Source organism: Sylvia atricapilla, chromosome 17 (genome assembly GCF_009819655.1).
Source record: "Sylvia atricapilla isolate bSylAtr1 chromosome 17, bSylAtr1.pri, whole genome shotgun sequence".
Lineage (NCBI taxonomy): Eukaryota > Metazoa > Chordata > Aves > Passeriformes > Sylviidae > Sylvia > Sylvia atricapilla.
The window spans coordinates 5,232,495-5,253,005 of NC_089156.1; positions in this window are offsets into that span (position 1 = coordinate 5,232,495).

Consider the following 20,511-nt stretch of genomic DNA (forward strand, 5'->3'; position numbering starts at 1 on the left):
TGCATAATTACCTGAGATGGTATGTGGTGGAACGTGTTCCCCAGCTCAGGGCATTCCAGTTTTATTCCCTGTTTTCTTTTACCTCTTTTCAAAATTCAATGAACATGAAGAGTAACATTGGGATTTCTACTATACAAAATTTTTCCGTAGTAGGAAGATACAGTCTTAACTAAATCTGTCAATTGATTCATTTGCAATTCCAAAGTCTGCAGCTGTAAGTTTCCTGGCCTCCTAGAGATCAGCTGGGTCATACTCAGCCTTCAGCACACAGAGCTGGGGACAAGCCAGTCCTCCTCTAGACAAAATTACTCCAAACGGTGATAGCCCAGTTTATTTCATTCTAGAACAACTTCCCCAGAGCTCAGAGTAATGATGAAACCTGTTCTTCCAGGAGGATGGCTCAGCACTTCCATAGCCTTTGTTTTCGCCAGCAGGTGCTGCTTAAACTTCAAACTCAAAGAGGAGAAGACACAAAGGTGTCATAGGAGGCTCCAGCAAAGATGGAATGGTGAGCAGGAGCTTGGCTTTGTTTTGTCCCGAAGTCTGGCCCCTTTGCTGTACGCCCCATCCACGGAAAGAGTGTTTCCTGAAGGAATAGGACTGGCTGCAGCAGCAGGCTCAGACAGGGCTCTCCCTGCTCTGCCTGTAGGATTTGGCCCTTTTCACACCAGGAGCAGAACTGGAGGTCAGACAAACGTTGTCTGTATCAAAACTCAGCAGCTCTGGACATTCCATGACAAAGACAACTCATTTCCAGGTGAAACGTATTTTTCAATGTCTTTTCTCTGGTTATTAACTAGAACAAAGCCCAGTGGCTGCAGTGCCACTAAGGATTGTCTCGTGTCTTATTTAATTAAGGGTTTTTTTTTTACTGTTTTCTGTGTTTTCCTCCCCAGTAATAGCAAGAACAGGGAGGGGAGGATGATATGATACCCAAATTCTGAATATCACACAAGCAAATGATCTCCAACTGTTCCATATAGCAAAAAGCTAAAAATAAAATAATTCTGTTTGCCTCCTACTCTCGGGTTGTCCTTAAATAAATTGTACTAAAGTGAGCAAGTTCATTGGTAAGGATTTAAAGTCACAGAATTTTAGAAGATTTGGAAGATTTTGACCATGATTTATGTAGGGTTTTTTTGTATATTCTCATGATACAGAACAGCTGAGCAGCCTCACTCCAGGGATGTTCTCACTGGTCTCATTGTCCATTTTTTATGAGATTGCATAAATTTCTTAAGTGTTTTTCAATTCATTCACTACTTGCATTTTTTTCAAGTGTTTGTATCAACAACTCAAAATTATTTCGTTCTTAAACCAAAAAAATTTTCTTCCCCGCGTTGGAGACATGAGAGAAAAAAACCAAAACTGAACCAGCCAAACCAATTCACTGGCTTAATTACAAAATCTAATTTTAACATAAAAATAATTTTAAAGTTCACATAACAAACCAATACCCAGTAGTTCTTTTTTTAAATGCTGATACAGATTGCCTGTAAAGTCACATTTTCGTTTTATTAAGATACAGGAATAGCTGCATTAGCAGGTTTATTTACTCCTGGTAAAAATAAAAACAGTTATCTGAGTTTCAAAACAAGATATTGATTTTCTGAAGGGATGGGTACTTCTAGAAGGAAATTAAAAACATCAGTAAAAGGTTTGTTTGTAGAGCAGTTGTCCATAGACCCACAGCTGAAGTCCTGCCAGTGATCAGACCATGGTCTTTGAATCAACCAACCTTGTCAAGGGTTCCACATCCCCTGAGAGTCATACACATGAAAATGCCCTGAAAATGATTTTATTTGCTTGTCTTGATCCTATACTAACAATGCCTATTAGGGAGCCATTTGAGGAAAGATTAATGACCTGGAAAGCAAATTGGGGGAAGTTTTTCCACCTCCAAGATAATGTTGAAAGAAATCTGCAGTTGTAGAGGACTTCCATTAACTGAAGGTCACATCATCAGGAAAGTGAGAACAGAAAAAGTTCGAATTAATACTCAAGTCCTAATGACAAGAATGAGACATCTAAGCTGACTCAGGAGCAGATGTGCTCCCTTCTTTTTATCAAAAAACAGACAAATTATCTTAGGACCTGCTTGTACTCTGGGTTGTAGAAGATAGAAGAGAGGCAGGAAAGGAAGCAGTGGCAGGCAAGGGGAGATAGACAATCTCGTGCTGTCTAGCAAGAGAAAAGATCATCTCTGACTGCTACGAATGGAGGAGCAGCAGGAGCTCAGCGAGAGCAGGGAGGAGTGGGATGGACAGAGAAGGAACAGTGACAGAAAGGAAGGCACCAAAGGTGCCCAACTCATTCTAAAGAGGAATGCTTGTAGCTGGGTGCCTTTACTGGTGATAGAAGTGTAAGGCAGCCAGGAAAAAAGGATGGCTAAATTTGTCAGTGTGAAGTTTAAACTGCCAGCAATGAATCCGAGAAAATCTCTAGAAATGTGGCTCTGGATGAAAGGATAAAAACAGTTCAGGAGCAGAGTAGATTGATTCCTTCCCTACATCACAGTGATATTTAGATGACATTTCAGGTATAACTGGTAGGGATGAAGCAAGTAGTAAATGCAAACTGTTACTTTCAAGCAAGTGTAATGCTAAAAAATAGAAGTTGTTGGAAACAGAGATAAGATTTAAAAATCAAGCTTCAGGCAGTCCTATATATGCTGACCCATTTGACAGTCAAAATGTGTCAAAACCTGTGAACAGGTTTTCACTTGGGTTTTTTTTAAAGAAAGAAGGAGAGTATCTGTTTCACAGAGGCTTTGGGAGCTTCAGGTACAAGTGGGACAGAGAACTGGCCAGAAGAACTTGCAAGGAAGGCAGAGGAAGGTGTTTATTTTCAAGGGAAAGTGAGGAACAGTTTTGTGCTCCGGCTTGTCCTTTTGGTTTCTGTGAGACACCGTTGCAACTTCACATTTAAATATTCTGTAGAACCAGAGTAAATGAGCTGCTTGGAAGAACAGAGAGAAGCAAATGACAACTGAAACTAGTCAGGAATGAAAGGGGTGTGTGATTTAGGCAGACAAAAATGGCAAATACTTTTAAATTGTAAATTATTTTTGCACTCAAAAGAGGAAAGAATGGTGATTTGGCAAGATACCTTGCATTAGGAATAAACATACCTGAGTTTCTGAAGGATTTAATAATCTAACATGAAGCTCCCAGTAGCCCTGCAGGCAGAGGATGGGCCTGTTGGGTCATGGTTTCATACCATCAAAGAGAGAGATTTCATCTTTCAGATGTTGTTGTGCTCGCTTGGTAAGAATTCAGCTTATTAAAAAGTGTTAAATAAGATACAGGATAAAAATACTACAAGAGAAAAAAAAGTAAAATATTTAAGGCTAAAAGGCAAAGTAAATATGGAAATAACATTTGGCGAACACATTCTGAGAACAAAACTCAGAGTTTATTTGTTGGAATAGGTTGTGGGGTAACTCTGGATGGCTGATGCAGCTTGGTGTGCCATGACCCTGGAATCTGCCAGGCAGACAACACCCTGTGCTGCACATGTGGAATGTGCAGCTTTTGGCATGGGAGCCCCAATATTAAAATTGGCCCATAAATCTGTGTTCAGTTTTCAAGGTTTAAGAATCTTATTTTATCTGGATTAAAGTCCTCTTACCCTCTGGCAGTAGAAGGTGTTTATGGCTGTAAAAACAAGAATGGAGAAGTATTGCAATGAAATGTCTGAGGGCTTCTCCTGCCAAACTTACAAGGTTTACTTTGCAGTTTAAAATTAAAACAAACAAACAAAATAATCTGCCAGCATGGCCTTTGTGGACAAAGTGCAGGAAAAGAATGGGCAAATGAAGGTCATTACTCCAAAAGTTTTTGGAATTCTGAAAATAGTTTTGCTTTCCTGTGGTGGGACGAGATAAGCTGAAGTTTTTCTTCTAAGTCATAAGAAACGTTTGGAGTTTTTGAATGCTCAAGTCATGTTACAAAAAAGATGAATAAAAAGTGTGGCTCCTGTCTATGATCAGTGACCACATCAGAGCCTGGATTAATGCAGCTCTTTGGCTTCTGTTATCCTCCAACAATTCCTCCTTCAGATATCCATAGGCGGAAACAATTACCACAATCTGGAAAGGTATAAAAAATACTTTCTAGGCAACAGCTCTGCAACTTCAGTCCATAATCAACCACTGTGCAGATTCTTGCTTTGAAATTCAGATCCTTATAGGCACCGTTTAATAGGAATTGCCAATTTCTCCTCTTTTCTTCCCTCTAGATTTATTAGTCTTGTCATTAAAATATATTTTATTGTTGTGCAATAAATTTTGTACATCTTGATTTCTGAGGGTACAAAGTTATGCTGTAAACTGAAAAGAGAACAAACCATTCCACAGGTCTGGGATCTGAAGAGGGGAGAGCAGCTGTACAGTCAGCGAGCATTTATGGGATGGAGAGCAAAGGGTTTGGAGCAGATGTCACTGCCATGGACTTCACCATTTAAAGAGAGATTGAAGTTCAGGTCATACCCCTGAGAAAAACCTCATCCACAGACTAAAACTGCTCTCAGTGTCAGGTGTACTGACTAAAATGCAAAGGCAATGTCCCTGCATTTCACTCAAGCACACACATTGCAATATTTGTAACAATTTCTGTATTGTTCACATTTAAGTCTGTTCTTCCTTCTGTCTTTTCTTCCTCTCACCCCATTCCAGACCAGAGCTTGAACAACTCAGTGGAGGCTCATCAGTAATAATGAGATTGAATAAGGAATATTCTGTTTTACATTCTGTTACCACTCTGACCTCATTAAGGCCCTTTTGTTCTGGAACCTCGGTATCAGGACTTCCCTTCGGCCACGGAGCTGTCAAGTTCACTCAGAGCTCACTTATAAGAAATGTAAATCAAAGCAAATAGTCAGCTCTGGCTAAATTCTGCCTTCAGAACATATATGAACTCTATTTTTATGGGAAACAAAACATGCAAAAGGCAAAGCTTGCACTGGTAAAGATCCAACCATTAAAATAATTTACTGGATATCTTTGATGTTAATTTTCTTCAGCTGTAAGCATTCAGTGATCCATCAACTGTAGACAAATGTTGTGCTGAAAGCTTTCATTGAAATTATGAGAAGGAATAAAGGAATTAGAGCCATAAGACTTCCAGAGATGCCCTGTGTTGACATCCCTGTTTCCAAGCCCTATTAAATGAAACAATGCATTTTTCTGAGATTTTTAAGGTTTCACATGCCCTGATTTACAATGGAATTACAGAGCAAATCCTATTTTGCTACCACTCCTACTATCAAAAATTTAAAGTATTCACCTTAAGAGATAATATAATCATATACAATAAAATATTTCAACTGCTTTTAATTTAATCAACTGCTTTCTTGATTACTCAAGAAACTATCCATGCCTTAAAATGTTTGTGTAAAGGGAACCTATGTTTCAGCTCAGAGATATCTGTTCAGCCTTCTGTTTTCCTGCAGCCCAGTGAATATTGCCTTTTTGGATTTTTCTGACACTCATTTCAGGAAGAAACTGAAATGTTTTTCTTTCCCTGACATACAAAGGAAGGAATTACACAGGGATATTTATTATTTTCCTGTGTGGAGCCTGCAGCCCCTTGGCCTCATTTAAGTCACACAACAGAACTAATACCTCCATTCCCTCTCGGCCAATCATTTTGGCTGAAAATCCTTTGACTGAGATTTTATGCAGAAGAAAAATTAAAAATTTGAATGGGTTTGCAAAGGAGATGGAAAGGGTAACACGGACCCAGTCCTGGCAGGAGAGTGTTCCCTGGATCAAACCAAGGAGCTGTCCCTGCCTCCCCAAGGTTCACCTCCTGACCCAAGGGGAACAGTTCTCCTGAGCCCCTGTATTTTCTGAAATCACAGAGGATCCTGCTCCAGTCTAATCAGAGGTGACCTTCAATTTTCTGGCATATGAACCTAAAATGGACAAAGACCAGCTCTGCTGATTTAGACAAACCCAGCTCCTCATATTCAGAAAAAAGTGCTGTTTGCACTTGCTGATTTGGGGCTTGATGGATACAAACTTATTCTGAAATCTGCTTGGTTTTGCTAAGAGATATATTTTTTTAAATGATTGACAAAGCTACAAATCACAGCACTCTGCAGAGCCTAAATTCTATTCTACACCTTCAAGCTAATACAGTATTTTGACAAAACACAGTTGGTGTTCCAAATCTGTATTTGGAAGAAATGTGTTTGTGTAAAATCTAAACTCACATCAGAGCTGTAGAATTTGAGTAAAAGAAGAAACGTAGGAGCAGAAATTCTACTGAATCTCTAGGTCTCAATATTAAGCCACTAAGATGGACTGGAGGAAGGCACATAAATAATTCTTTTGTTGTTGTTTACTTTGTAAATACATTAAATGTTTGCAAAGAATCAACGGGGTGCAGACCCCTGAGCTGCAGGAGAAGCACATTCCCAGTCTACACACAGGCATTGGAATTATTTGCAGCTGAAGGTCAGACACACCCCTTGTGTCCCTGTGGTACCTGCCAGGCAGGAGCTCCTCGTCCTGTCCCTCAGTTTGGACTATTCCAATCACTTACCAAAATACTGAAAACTTGAAAGATGTCAAAATGGAAGGAAGGTTTTGGTAGCGTGAGAGCTGGGTATCAATTCTAGCACAACCCTCAGCTCACTTTGTGGTTTCAGGCAAGACTCCTGGCTGCCTGTGATACAGGTCAAATATTTTAGGTGCTACTCACAGATGTTAAATGAAGGATTACACTATTACTGTAACAAGTTACTCTAGAATAGTATTTTTGAGGTAATGACACCATTTGCGAGCCAAAATCCAATTTGTACACTTGGAGCCAATTTGTACCTTTGGAGCCAACTGCCATCAATTTTCAGTCCCTGTGTCACAGTGTCACACTTCTGTCCCAAGTGGCTTCTTGAGGTCAAATTCTCTCATCACAGATGCTGCCTGCTCACGGTGTGTGCTCTGGCTCCAGCCTGGGATTAAGCAGCTGTCTTTCCATCCAGGACAGTCTGGGAATCACTACTCCAGTCCTGCCTCTCAGACAAGGAAGGTACAAACCATGGGAGTTTCTGGCCTGTGTGCCCTTAGTGTTCCTTCAGGAGGTACCACACTCAATGGTGCCCCTTTAAATCCACTTTTCAAATATAATATGAGCTGTGGTGCTCTGACCTGTAGACAAAATTTACATTGTAGCAGTTGGAAAATCTCTTTGGTTAATGTGCCCCTTATAACGCAATCTCCAGAAAATGCAGATACATTCCATAGGCTGGAATAAGTGATGTTCCACTTCACCTAAGGAGAACCCACTTTTAATGAAGAAGAGTTTTCACATTTGATTTAAAAAAAGCAGCACAGCCCAGGTCAAAAGTGTGTCTGTGTATCACATCCAGTGCTTGGTGAGCTGCACTCCCTCTCTAGGAGCAGTGGGCAGGGAGTTGGACAGCGCAGAAATAACTCCCAAATTCTGCTCTCTGGATTGCTCCTGTCTCTTGTAATTACTTCTACTTGGAGATGTCTGCCAAATTCTTCCCAGTGGACATATGGCCTCAGCAGGTAGGAACAGGCCGAAAGTGCTTTTCTTGCACTGACGTCAGTGGGGGAAGCGTGACTGAGTGCAGCTCCCATGAAAATTAAATATTACCTGACTCCTGCCCTTTTATCGAGAGAACAGCAGCATGGCCTAGTTATTCCTACAGCTACTTGAGAAATCTTCAGGCTTTTGCTTTCATATAGAAAGTGTCTTTACACTTAATTAGACGATAATGCCAGTCAGCTTCTGCTAATTATTTGTATTTTTGCTTAACACTTATAAATCTACTTGTTCAGGTATTATTACAAGCTAATATTTGTCTTGTAACACACATTAGTCATTACAATTAGCAAGTAGAAATAGATTAGTCATGCGTAAACAATCTCATAAATGAAGTATTTATGCCCCCTTTGGGGATGGAAAGGAAGGTAATTTGAGCCTTTTATGATTATCAAGGGAAACCTTACTTGTGTCTTCTATTCACATTGTTGTTTCAGGATTTCTTTTGGGGCAAACTCACTGGCTGGGGGCTTCCTTTAAAGTCCAGTAGCACCATGAGAAGTGTTACGGATTTAATAAAAACCATCAGGTGTTACCTTATCCTAAACTGCTGGTCTGCATTGTTCAAAACTCATCACTTTTTTTCCTTCAAAAACCTGTTTAGTTAATATTTCAGCTTTTTCTGTGGCTGCAGGAAAGCTCCTTTTCCCATCTCTTAATTTAGATGTTTAGTTTGAGCAGCGAATAAGAACATTTATTCTCAGATTTAGGGCTTCTGTTACCTCTCTCTGGGAAAGACTGACTGAGGATCAAAAACCTGTTACCCTAATCTCTGTGTTACCTGTGGCATGGAGAGGTCCCTGCTCAAAGCCAGTCCAAGCTGTGATCATGAAGTACCTTCCAATAAAAAGGTTATGCAATGGGTTGATCGAAAATGTGAGTTACCAAGTTTCCTTCAAGCAATTGTAAAAGAAAAGAGTCTGCAGAACTCCATACTTTTTATTTCATTTCCCAGTGGCTTTTCCCTGTCTCTTTTACATAAAATATCATCCTGTTTCTTTTCAATTTGATGAGCCACTCAAAAAAACATCACTCTTTGTGTGCATATATAAAATCTCCTAAAATGTCACTTTTAAAATAATTGGGCTAAGCCAATCCATAAAGCCATTTTAAAATGAAAACTCCAAGTGATTTAATATGTGAATTTAACAGCTGTGGATTGTTTCCTCACTGGTTTCTCTGCACTGCCCACAGGTGAGGGCACTGTCCCTGATTGCAACGAACCATCCTATTACCACCCAGACCTTCATTTTTCCCTTTGCTTTCTTTAATTTCATCTAATATTTCAATGCACAATCAGGCAGCTCACAGCTCTTCCTCAAGGAAACGTTTTCTCCAACTAAAGAAGTTGTCAAGCTTCCCGAAGGAAGGTGGGAAGGAGGGAATATTTGTTGCTATGTTTAGCACAATTACAGAAATAGGTCACATACTGTTTCTGAAGGAAATGGATCACAGCATAGAGGCCCCCACAACTCATCCTGGTCTCCCTCCTTCCACCCCCGTACACAGTGCTTGAAGCATTCCAACATCCTTGCCAAATTCCCTCACAAATACTTTAATTCTTTACGTGCATGTCTCATTCCATCTGTTCCACATGCTCTTTATGCCATTTACATTCACTGGCAGGGGCTGTGAGATGACACCACACGGTGTAAATTTGCCGGGGTTTGAAGCAGTTTTGGGATCGCATGAGGGAAAAGCAGAGCAGCTCCAGGTCTGGGGTTTGCTCCCTGAGCCCAGAGTTCATCCAGCTCAGGGCAGAGTTGTGGGAGTGTCACCAGCAGGTTCTCAGAGCACTGCCTCCAGGATCAGGAGGAAAAAACACTCTCCTGCAGAGGATTTGTGATGGGACTGCTGGTGTAGGAGACTTCGTGCCTGAATAAACAACGACAAGGCAAGTGTGATGTAAAGGAGGAATAAAGGAATGCAGCACTCAATGGGAAAGGTGGAATCACTCCTGAACAAATGCTGTCTGTGTGCTCCTCCACCACAGGAGCAAACCACAGCCTGGGAGCCTTTAGGGTCTGCCTTTGGGGAGCATCCACTGGCTTTGGGGTTTGGCAGTGTGATCACCCCAGCCCACAGCCAGCTGTAAAGTCTGGAATGCACAGAGAGGCCATTGCAAAGGTCCATGTGACACAGATTTAAGGGTATTTTCCAGGAAAAGAATAGCAAAAAAACCCCACCTCTTCAGGTTTCACCACAGGGACATTCACACCAGCAACCCACAGATCAGCTGTGCATGCTTGGCCCAGGCCTTCAACTCCTTGAACCAACTATATGAAAGCCTCAAGCCCTGAAATTTCAATAATGCCATGAGTGCTGGACCCCAAACCTTTCCTTTCACCTCCGTAAGAGAACCTCAGATGAAAGAAGCATGAACTTAAGGGACACATAGGAGTCCAGCAGAGATTCCAGGAAAAAGTACCAAAAAAACCCACCAAACTGTGATGCTTGGGTGCAGCCTGCCCTGCGGAAGGCACCTCTGCAGCAGCCCCCCAGGACCAGTGTACCCAGTACAAGGAATTTGGTGTCCTGGCAGTGACAGCACAGCCGGAGTGCTGGAATGTGTTACAAGTATCCATTTTCTCAGACCATTATGCAATACAACTATTTTACTATTCTCATTAAGAGGTTGTGAAAGTACATGCTAGATTTCATCAGAGGTCAGTCAACAGCTCTAACCTTCCCTTTTCCCAAAATGAGACAGCTCAGCTTGCTTACCTGGCAAAACAGATTTCTCAATCTTTACCTCTCCATTTTTCCACATTCCTTTCCTCATCTAAATTTTCCTGCTTAGCTTGTGTGCTCTACCCCATACCGTGTTATCTTCTACCCCATCTCTCTCTTTGCTCCCTGCCTGTTATTGCTACACTGTCTTTAATGTTTCCCTGCTCCCATTTTCTGCCAAGCTCCAGTTTTCAACCGCTGTGAAAACGTTTGATTCACACAGTTCATTGTTTCTCCTTCAAAGGAATCGTCATTTAAAATAACCTGCATGTGCTGGAGCAAAGGCAGGGAAGGGAAGCCTGGCATTCCCTGCTCACTTTCAGTTTGAAGCCTTGTAGGAAACTGCCCAGCAAATGAGGAATAAGGAGAATAACAGCCACTGTCCTGGAGAGGAAGGGATTTGGGTCTTTGCAGCACAGCATCGGATTTTTAATCCAGACTGTCCAAGTGAAAGAAAAAAAAAAAAAAAACAGCTAGATTCTCTATTGTCCAAACTCTCTGTCCTTTACACATGTCCCAAATTAACCTGGAATGATACACCTTGGATTCCTGATCACTTCACACCTGCCTGGTAAATTGTAGCAAAGGATCAAGAGTTTGAGGTGATGGCATGAAGCTGATTGTTGGTTTGGTCCGAGGCTGAGAGTTCTCAGAGGTGTAAATCTGTCTGGGAAAGAGCTGAGAGAGAGCTTGCAATGGAGTCAGGCTTGTGCATCACCCTGCCCAAGGGAAGGCAGGGCTCTCATGGGAAAGTTTGGTTCCTCAGCAGATGGACAGATGACAAAGATGTCAGTGGAAATCCTGAAGGGAGGGGAGTGTTTGGAGTGTCTTTCTCAGCAAGGTTTAACCCTCATGGTCCTCAGGTGCAAAAAGCTGACCTTTGGGGCCACCTTTGGTCACCTCCCACAGAACTGGTGCTCCAGCCAAGACCATTCCCCTTGAGTTTAGGTACCTGAGGTGACCCTGTTAGAAAACATGTTCTGCAGGCACTGGGGCAATGTCTCCTGTCACTCCAGTAGCAGGGAAATGGGAGACATCTCCTTAAGGAGCTTCAAGCCCACATCTCCCATGGAAATGACCTCAGTACTAAATTATAGGGTGTTTGTTCCAGGTGGAGCGTTCCCCACCCTTGCTTTGATGATAGCCCAGTGTGCAGCACAGTGAGAGATACACTGGGCAAAAGAGAAGAATTATTAAAGCCTAATGAGTAAAGCACAGACTTATTTTGTCTTCTTTTGCCACCGACTGCTTTACCTAATGACAGGTAAGGTCCTGTGCAAGCACATCTCTTTGATCCACAGAACCACTGAAACCATGGGGAATAGGCTCATCCCATGAATTCCACTCAGCTGCAAGGAATTTTTCCTTCTAAGGTTGTTATTGCACCTTTTAGATTTTTCTTCTCTTTCTAGGTGCCTACTGTCTTTGCTAATTACTGCATTATCTTTACCTTTTGACATTTCATCCTTAGCGTGTGCTGCTTGCAGAATTGTGGAGAGAAAGAAATCCCATTGTAAGCTCACTTAGTGTCCTGTTGTGGAGAAGAAAACCAGGAGGGTGGGATTTAATAAATGCTCAGTAAAACCACCTAGGTAAGTGTGTCCCACTGGCTCCATTTCACCAAATTTAAGTGATTCTACATCACAAGTGATTTCACTATTTTACCTTTTGTCTTCTTTCCAGGCAGATTTGAATTTTTCACTTCTCATCATAAAGTATCACAGAACATGTGTTATACACAGTACATATAATTTATGGTTTCTTACTCTATTTTTGCGGCCTTATAGTTGGAAGCCAACACCATTTGAGAATGACAACTATGAGAAATATTTTCTATTCTCCATCTAGGTTGCCAAGCACAAAACCAGAAAGATAGGTGAGAGAAGTTTCTAATACAAATCTGTCCACAAAATCATCTGTGTCCTTAGAAAATAATTCTCATTAAGAAGTAAGCATGGAATAAAATCACCACCCAAATAATTTACAAGTGAAATATCAGGAGCAAGGACACGGGGAACAGCAAGACAAATTATTGCTTAGGGTAGAGTTCAGTGTCTCCTGTGGTTTAGGTACAAAAAAGTCTTCTGAGTGGAGGGGGAAAACTGTTCATGTGCAGAATAAGTAAAGGAGAAACAAGAGTAGCCAGTTAAGACATGAAGAGAAGCTCCAGCTTCAGAAAACACAGCGTGTATTCACACCAAGCACCAGGCACAGAGTGAATTGAATAAAATAGTTCTGAGTAGTAATCCCAGTGGGACTTGGGCCAAAGGGTGAAAGGAAGGGAACACATTGGAGTTGTGATTCAAGATGTCCTGGAATCCTTCCTGACCCGCTGGGTCGGAATTTCTGACTCGATCCCCTGCCTTGACTCAAAATAGGAAACTGGATCCTAACTGCAGGTTTCTTTTTATAGAGCAAACTTTATTGCCAACTTCCTTTGGAGCACAAGTTTATCCCTCCTGGTCTTTAGGCACTGCACCACTCATGAGACACAAGTGCAAGAAAATGTGAGCTCTGTTCCCTAAACATGACCCAGCCATTCTCCAGAAAGCAAACAAGAGGCCCAGAGTTTGTCTTTATTCCCCGTGGAAGGGAATACAGAATGCACTGAAGGGTTGAAAACCAGCTGGCTCATCTTTGGCCTCCTCCTTCTCCCCCTCTAAACTTGGCCAACATGAAAGGACAGCGACGTGGGCCAAGAAATGCTTGCCAGGATTAGAGGCTAAATTGGAGATTTCTTGTGTAATGCAGTAACAGGCAGGGGATGGGAAATCATGCTCTGGGAGAGACCTTGATTACCAGGATTTTTCACTGAATTTCTCCCACAGGACAGAGTCTGTCCTGGGGGATCAGACAAGACTCCTCCAAGCTGTTTTGGGGCACCACAGCTGATAAGTCTGCACACCACAGTCTGTGGTGTGTTCTAGCTCTGGTGTTGATTACAGCCTAGAAAGGGAAAGCTTTGAAATAATTGTGGTTACTTTCTATTATTCTATAATTGAAAAGGAGAATTTTATCCCTTCATTTCCACCGAATGGCAAAGATCAAGACTGCATTTAAAATATACAAATCTTGTAAGCAAGACAAAACCTCTCAGAACCTTTTTTGATGCTGAGACAGCACCTCCTCTTTTAAAACCATCCACATACTTAAATCAATATTCATCATTTAACCCCACTGTATCTTACATGAAATTTTTGGAGTGAATTAATCCCAGAACACATGATATTAATTAATCTTGCAATTTCCCTCTTACTGAGGCAGCTTCTCAAGTCTGTGAAGAAGGCAGAGTTAGCAGGCAGGTTCCAGCACTTGGCACCCTGTTTGGGTTTGAATGAAATGCAGGTATTAAGTGACTTGCCCAAGGTTATGAAAAAATTATAGAGGAGCAACCTAACACAGAAACCACAGAACCAAGTGAGGCACTTAAACTGAAAGGCCTCTTGTCTCATCCAAGAAATTTAAAAAAACCATCTCTATACAGAACAAAATTCCAGACAAAGGTGTATGTGATACCACATTTAATATTTTCTGTCCTATAAAGCAAATTCATTTTAAGTAGTCAGACAGAAATTTAAGTAGTAGGCCAGTAATAAGATGCAAAGAAAATCTTCTTATTCTTCCCATAGAACTGAAAGTCTATGGATTTATGTTGTAATATGTTTTCCAGTGGTGAGATCTTGGTTTTGGAAAACTGGGAGGAACTTCACCAGAACTGATTTTCAGCATCAGTTCCCTCCATGGCTTTAGTCCCTTCTGTTTGCAGCACAGGAAGAGTTCGAATGTCAGGGATCTGTTTCATGAACTCACCTGGAGCAACTTCACCAGAAGAAATAACATTTCAAAACTACTAAAATAACATTTTCTAAAATGACTAATATGTTCAGACCCTACTCATTTTTAGCAGGACGGCTCAGCTCTCATTTTAACAAAAACCATTTTTCAAAGCTTCCCTCTGTACCTTCAATTATTTGTACCTTCAATAATCTGTACCAAATCTGGCACAGAAACCTGGACTAGATGACTTTCTTCTCCCTCTTTTTTCTCAAATACAGTGATTTAGGGAGAGGAAGGAAATTGAGTCCAACATGGCTGAACAAATATTTCTGAGGAAAATTTCTACCAAAATGAATTTTCACCGATGTCTGTGATTTTTTTGGTTTTTCACACTTTCCCAGACACAGATGTTCATATACTTATTTATTTGTATGACTTTATAGGGGAAAAAAAAATTCAAACTACATCTAGGTGAGATTTGGGGGGTTATTCAATTAATATTCACTGTTGCTATTTCATTAGATTTATTCATTCTAATTAGCAGTGATTTAAGGAGAAAATTCTGTTTTCATTGCCTCGAGGCACACAGATCCAGCAATTGGGGCTGGCTTTAACACATCCTCCCTCCACAGGGGAAGGGACCTTCCCCAGTACAAATACCAAAAGGATTCAGATCCACTTCATCCCGAGGGTGTGCTCCCCGCAGGATTTTTCCATGTTACCTTAGGCATGTGACAGAGGGGATGGGTTGGGGAGACAGTGGTAGGACGGAAGGAATGGAAGGACATGAGGACTTTAGGGCAGCCCCATGGGGAAATTAATCCTTCCTGCACACAACACAGACTGCCAAGATTTGTGTTTGATGGCAAATTTTCACTCGTAGGTTTGCAGAGCTGTCACCTTGATTCAGGGAAGGGAAACCACTCACAGAGTTGTGCAAAGCCTCGCCAAAATCCCAGTTTCTCCACCAGATCGTGCTCAGTTATTCCAAGAAAATCTCCTGATTGCAGAAGAACCAGCTTAAAATGGCTCTTCCCAGCACGAATTCAGAGTTTGTCCTGGTTTGGTTCTGAAATCGGGAGGTACATTGGGGGAATATTCTCCCTGTGGCCCGTTCCATGCAGCTCCCAGGGAGGTCAGGGAAGTTTTCTGCATGAGTTGAATGCAGGAAGGCACTGGGAATCTGCTCTGCGGCGACGGCATCTGCATTGCAGATTGGAGAGGGGAATTTTGCCCTAAGTGCCAAATCTCATCTTTTAGAGCAAAACTATTTTTGTTTTATACAAGTGTAGAAAATTATCATCTGGGTAATACAGAACTGAGGAGTTTAAAAGTGAAAAACAACAGTAACTGCCCTGCCATTTTGCAAAGTAATTAAAAAATACTTTTCTCTAAGTTATTTTTTAAAATATTTTTGTTCCCACACATTTTTCTAAGACTAGCAATGGTGACACAGGCCATGTATATTTATTTTGTTGCTGATTTTCAAAACTACTTGGGAAGCTTGACCTAATGTGCAGAGATAACTCTTCACTATTCATGTGGTAAAAGCCAACACCATTCAGGAACAAACTATAATCAACAAAGTTAGCAGAGATTTTATTCTGATAGGAACAGTGTGCATTCATATCAGTACAATATTTCCTGTCAGTTTAGAACAAGAAGAGAATGCAATGTAAAATGCAGATGCTGAAATTACAGCAAGATTTAAGATGTGGGTAAACACATTCTCCCTTGCTCAAATTTTGGGATAAATTTCAGATTTAACACATTTGGTCAAGATTAGCATAACGGCCATGGAACATTTCATTACAGCATTTACAGTAACAATCAGTGTTTGAAAAAGAAAACCCTACCTTTTCCTTTATTCCTACTCCAGACAGTGCTTTGTCCTTCTCTTCCCCACCACCCCCTTAATGATAAACCCAACGTGTAATTTTCTGTGATTTCAAAGCCCAGTTTAAGTATAGGTTTAACAAACACTGACAAGGAGTAGGTGCATTTACTGATACACCTGATGATCTGAAAAATAGCTACTTCTGCCTCCCCAGTGTGGTGGAAGCTTTGTGTTGTGTTTCAGCCGGAAATGGGTTTCTTCAGTACAAATGTGTTTTGTAGCAATGGCTTGGAGTGTGGAGTGTGGTGGTGGAGCAGTAAAAGGGGCAGCTTTGGCGGTGTCAGTGACCACAGAACTCAAAAAGAATTTGCTTTGGCATATGGACTGCCTTTGAAAATTGAGTACAGTGAGTCCATGCAAGAGGTTTCAGCCTCAAGTGCACTATCAAACAGTCTCTGGGGAGCGTGGCAAAGGACAGCCTGGACAACACTTGAACCAGTCCTACTCCTCCTTTTCCGTTGGTTTAAAGATGGTGACTCCTTTAATCTGCACCGGTGATAAATGATATTGTTCATGTATTTGTAAAACCCTGTGTGAGAGCAGCCAGCTCTGAACACCTCCCCCCTGCCTGACCTCAAGAAATCTCAACAGATTCTTATGTAGGCACTTAAGGCTGTGAATTGCAACTTATCCTGGCATCCGTTGAGCAAACCAATGTACCCAGCCAAGAGGTGAACAAAACCACAGACCCAGATAGTTTTGCACCACCTCAATGCTCAAAGATGGGGTGTTTCACCACTGGTTTTTTTCTTTCTCTATTTGTATATATTCCCTTTAGGCCAGCATTCCTCCCAACAGCCCCTGTATTAATCCAGACTCTCTGTGGCTTGGATGAAGTAGATAATGACTTAATCTAAGATTTGGTGTAACAGCAAATGAAATTTGGCCCCGACACCAAAAGCATTGAGGGAAGGGACACAGTCTTAATAATTGCCTGTAAACAATTGATCAGTTCCCCTAAAAAAAGACTTCTACAACATGTTTGGTGTCCAATTTCACAAGATGGCATTCTGTGATGTTTTCTGTATGAGATGGCTCTTCCCTGTTATACAGACCCTGAACTGTCAATTAATGAGCAAAGGAGTAAACCCCACCTATCCACCAGGCGCTGCCTGCACTTTTCTATCAGAGAAACAATTACCTCACTCTGCCTCAGAAAATGAAAACAAGGGAAGAAGGAACTCTTCCTGACATACTTGTTTTGAACACGGTGTGCATTTCTCCCCTCCTGTATCAATACAGTTAGATCATGTTCTGTTTTCATCAGGTTACAGAACATTTCACTCTGTCAGCATGAGATAATTTGCAAGCGAGGTGATAGATCTCCCTTGCTGAAATAAAGGATCTTCTCATGCTACTTAACAAAGCTCTGATTCTAATCACGTCCATCACTATTTGGTTCTGAAATTTGCTGGAGTATTTACATTAAGTAAAACAAAGTGATCTGCACAGACAATCTGAAGCGAAAAAGAGGCTTTCAAGATTAAAAAAATGAGCTACAGAAAAACCCTTCAGAAAAGAATCTGGTAGGACTTTGAAAGTTGCCATTTAAACTCTTGCAGTAATCTCTCTTTCTAAGATTTAGTGAGGAAAAAAGGGTTTTGAAAGAGACAAATCAAAATTTAATTATGCTAAAATGACTTAAGAAATACTACACACTTCCCCTTTCATTTAGTCCAGGAAATGATGGATGCCTTGCCAGAGCAGTGAGTCACAAGGCAGACGATGAATAAGATGTGGGAGACTCTTCTTTCAGTTAATACTGATTAGTTCTGAATGGGCTCACTCTACACCTTTCTTACATGCAGAGCAAGAAAATTTTGGGTATGCATCCTGGGAATGATGCACCTGACCAAATTTTCAAAAGCTGATGCCTCTAACTGATACCTGTGTTTTGTAAGAAAATCCATTTGTGAATGAGAATGACCAATGTATGCTCAAGTCACTTGTAATCATCGCAGTGAATTTATTGATAAGCAGCCTTTGGAAAGCTACAACAACATCTTTTCTGTGTAATACTCCTTAAACTCTTTAGAAGCAACAATTATGGTGTAGGGAGTGTTGTCCTCATTTCACATGCACACAAATGGAAGAGCAAAGCCAGGCAAGGACTCTCTATTAGTGACAAAATCTGGACTAACTCATTATCTTCAGCTCAGAGAAGAGAAAATGAAGACGGAGATGGAAATCCCAAGTGCCATGGATAAAATGGATGAAATATTATTATTTGCTGCTTCTCATATTACAATGATTAAGGAGCCACGGGGAAGGCATCTGATAAATTAGTTTAAAACCAGACAAAACAAGAGTTTTTCTTCATAATTGAAACTGCGGGATTCACTGATGCAGGATGTTGTGGAGGCACTAGGATCTGAAAGGACTTAAGTTATTTCATGGAGGAGTGATCCACTGACAGTTATTAAACACGATGGTTTATGTGCATCCCTCCTGTAGGGACACACACAAACCACCACCTGTCAGGAGCCAGGGGGATTCAGCAGCAGGATCTTATCCTAGGCAGAGCCATTCCACAGCTCAAGCTTTCCCAGTTACTGGGTTTATGTCATTTGTGTGCCACAGACACTGAGGTCAGAGGAGAATCCTGGTGTTCCCAGGCAATTTTCAAAGAGTTTCTGCTTTGACCAGGAGTAGAGAAGACTGTTGGAAGAAGGAGATGTTGGAGTGAGTCCAGATGGAGCACCTCTCCTACAAGGAAAGGCTGAGACAATTGGGATTGTCGAGCCTGGGAAAGAGAAACTGTGGGGTGACCTGATTGTGGATTTTTAGTGCCTGCAGAGACAAATAAGAAACATGAACTCACACCATTTAGAAGGGCTTGGAGGACCTGGACATAGGGAATGGCTTCCCACTGCCAGAGGCAGGGTTAGATGGGATATTGGGAAGAAATTCTTTCCTGTGAGGGTGGGGACGCCCTGTCATAAGTTGCTCAGAGAGGCTGCAGCTGCCCCATCTCTGGAAATGTCCAAGGCCAGATTGGACAGGGCTTGGAGCAATCTGGGCTAGTGGGAAGTGTCCATGCCCATGGCAGGGCTTTTGGAAATGGATGATCTTTAAAGGTCCTTCCAGCCCAACCATTCCACGATGATTCTGTGATTCTATAATCATGGATACAAATGCCTGTATCAAAACATCAGAAAGACATCTGGATTCTGAATCAAGTCCACAGCATGGATTTGGATTCTATGTCCTGATATACTGGCCCTGGGGAAGAATCAGTCAAAATATCACAGGAATATCCCTCTTGAAATTTGAAGACAATTTAATCAGTAAGTGGGAAAAAATAAAAAAAATAAAAAAAATAAAAAAATAAAAAAAAAAAGGAGAGAGAGAAAGATTAAAACATTCACAGCTTCTAACTCAAAATTCATCTTAAACTTGACCCTCATCCAATTTTCTCCTTTTCTCCCTCATCCTGTGTATAAATTCTTTAACTGTGAATGAGCAAACCATCACAGAGCTGTCCAGAAACCTGGATATATTTCCAGTATGTAGGACATGCACCGCTGAATATAGAGACCTTACAAGTTTTTTCTGCCCACTCTGCTCCAGAGAACTTCAGAGAGGAGGGAAGACACCGAGTTCCCGGGAAGAAACGGTTCTGTAAATTTTGCATTTTTCACTGAACCTAGCTGATGGCTACATCCCACTTAGGAGAAATCCTCCTTCCACAGCCCCTCAGAGAGAACACCTCGTGTCCAGCACTCAGGCAGAAGAAACTCTCTGCATTCCCCAGCTCCCTCTGAACTTTCGACCCCATTGTATACTGGAACCAGCAGGATTATTTCCACGACCTACTTTTCTAATGTTTTTCTGCTGCTGAGTGACATGGCCCGAGTGCTACTCAATGCTGGGGCTTTAACATGGCAGGAGCTGCTCAAGTGCCACTGCCCAGGCTCCCCAGGGAACGGGCACAGCCCCAAGGCTACCAGAGCATTTGGACAATGCTCCCAGGCACAGGATGGGATTGTTGGGGTGTCTGTGCAGGGCCAGGGGTTGGACTCAATGATCCTTTGGGTCCCTTCAAGTTCAGCATATTCTGTGATTCTTTTAAACCGGTATGGAGTGGCACAGTGCTGGTGAGCTCTGTACAGATGCACAACTATTATTTCCTACAAAAGAGCCATTAAAAAGCACGTTCTCTGCTGCTGGAAGGTCCCAAGACATTGCACCAAACACTTTCTGTGTAGTCGTCTGTTCCTCAGCCTCATCAACCCTGAAGTCAGAAAAGCAAGAAAAAAGCCAGACAGAATTTTCCTCATGGCTTTATTAATTAAGCAGCTGTTCCTGTGGGATCAGCATGTGCACATCCTCCTCCAGAGGCAAATGTGTGCTCTGCCCTTGAAGCACAGCAAGGTATAAGCCATACCACCATGCAGCTGCCAGAAGAATGACTGTGGTAAAGTATCTTCTGTCCTACCTGGTTCAGGGATGAACTCTGATGTCTGTGGATACACTGTTTCAGTGTAGGCTGTCCTGAAATCGGCCCTGACTCTGAAGTTCATCATTCCAGAC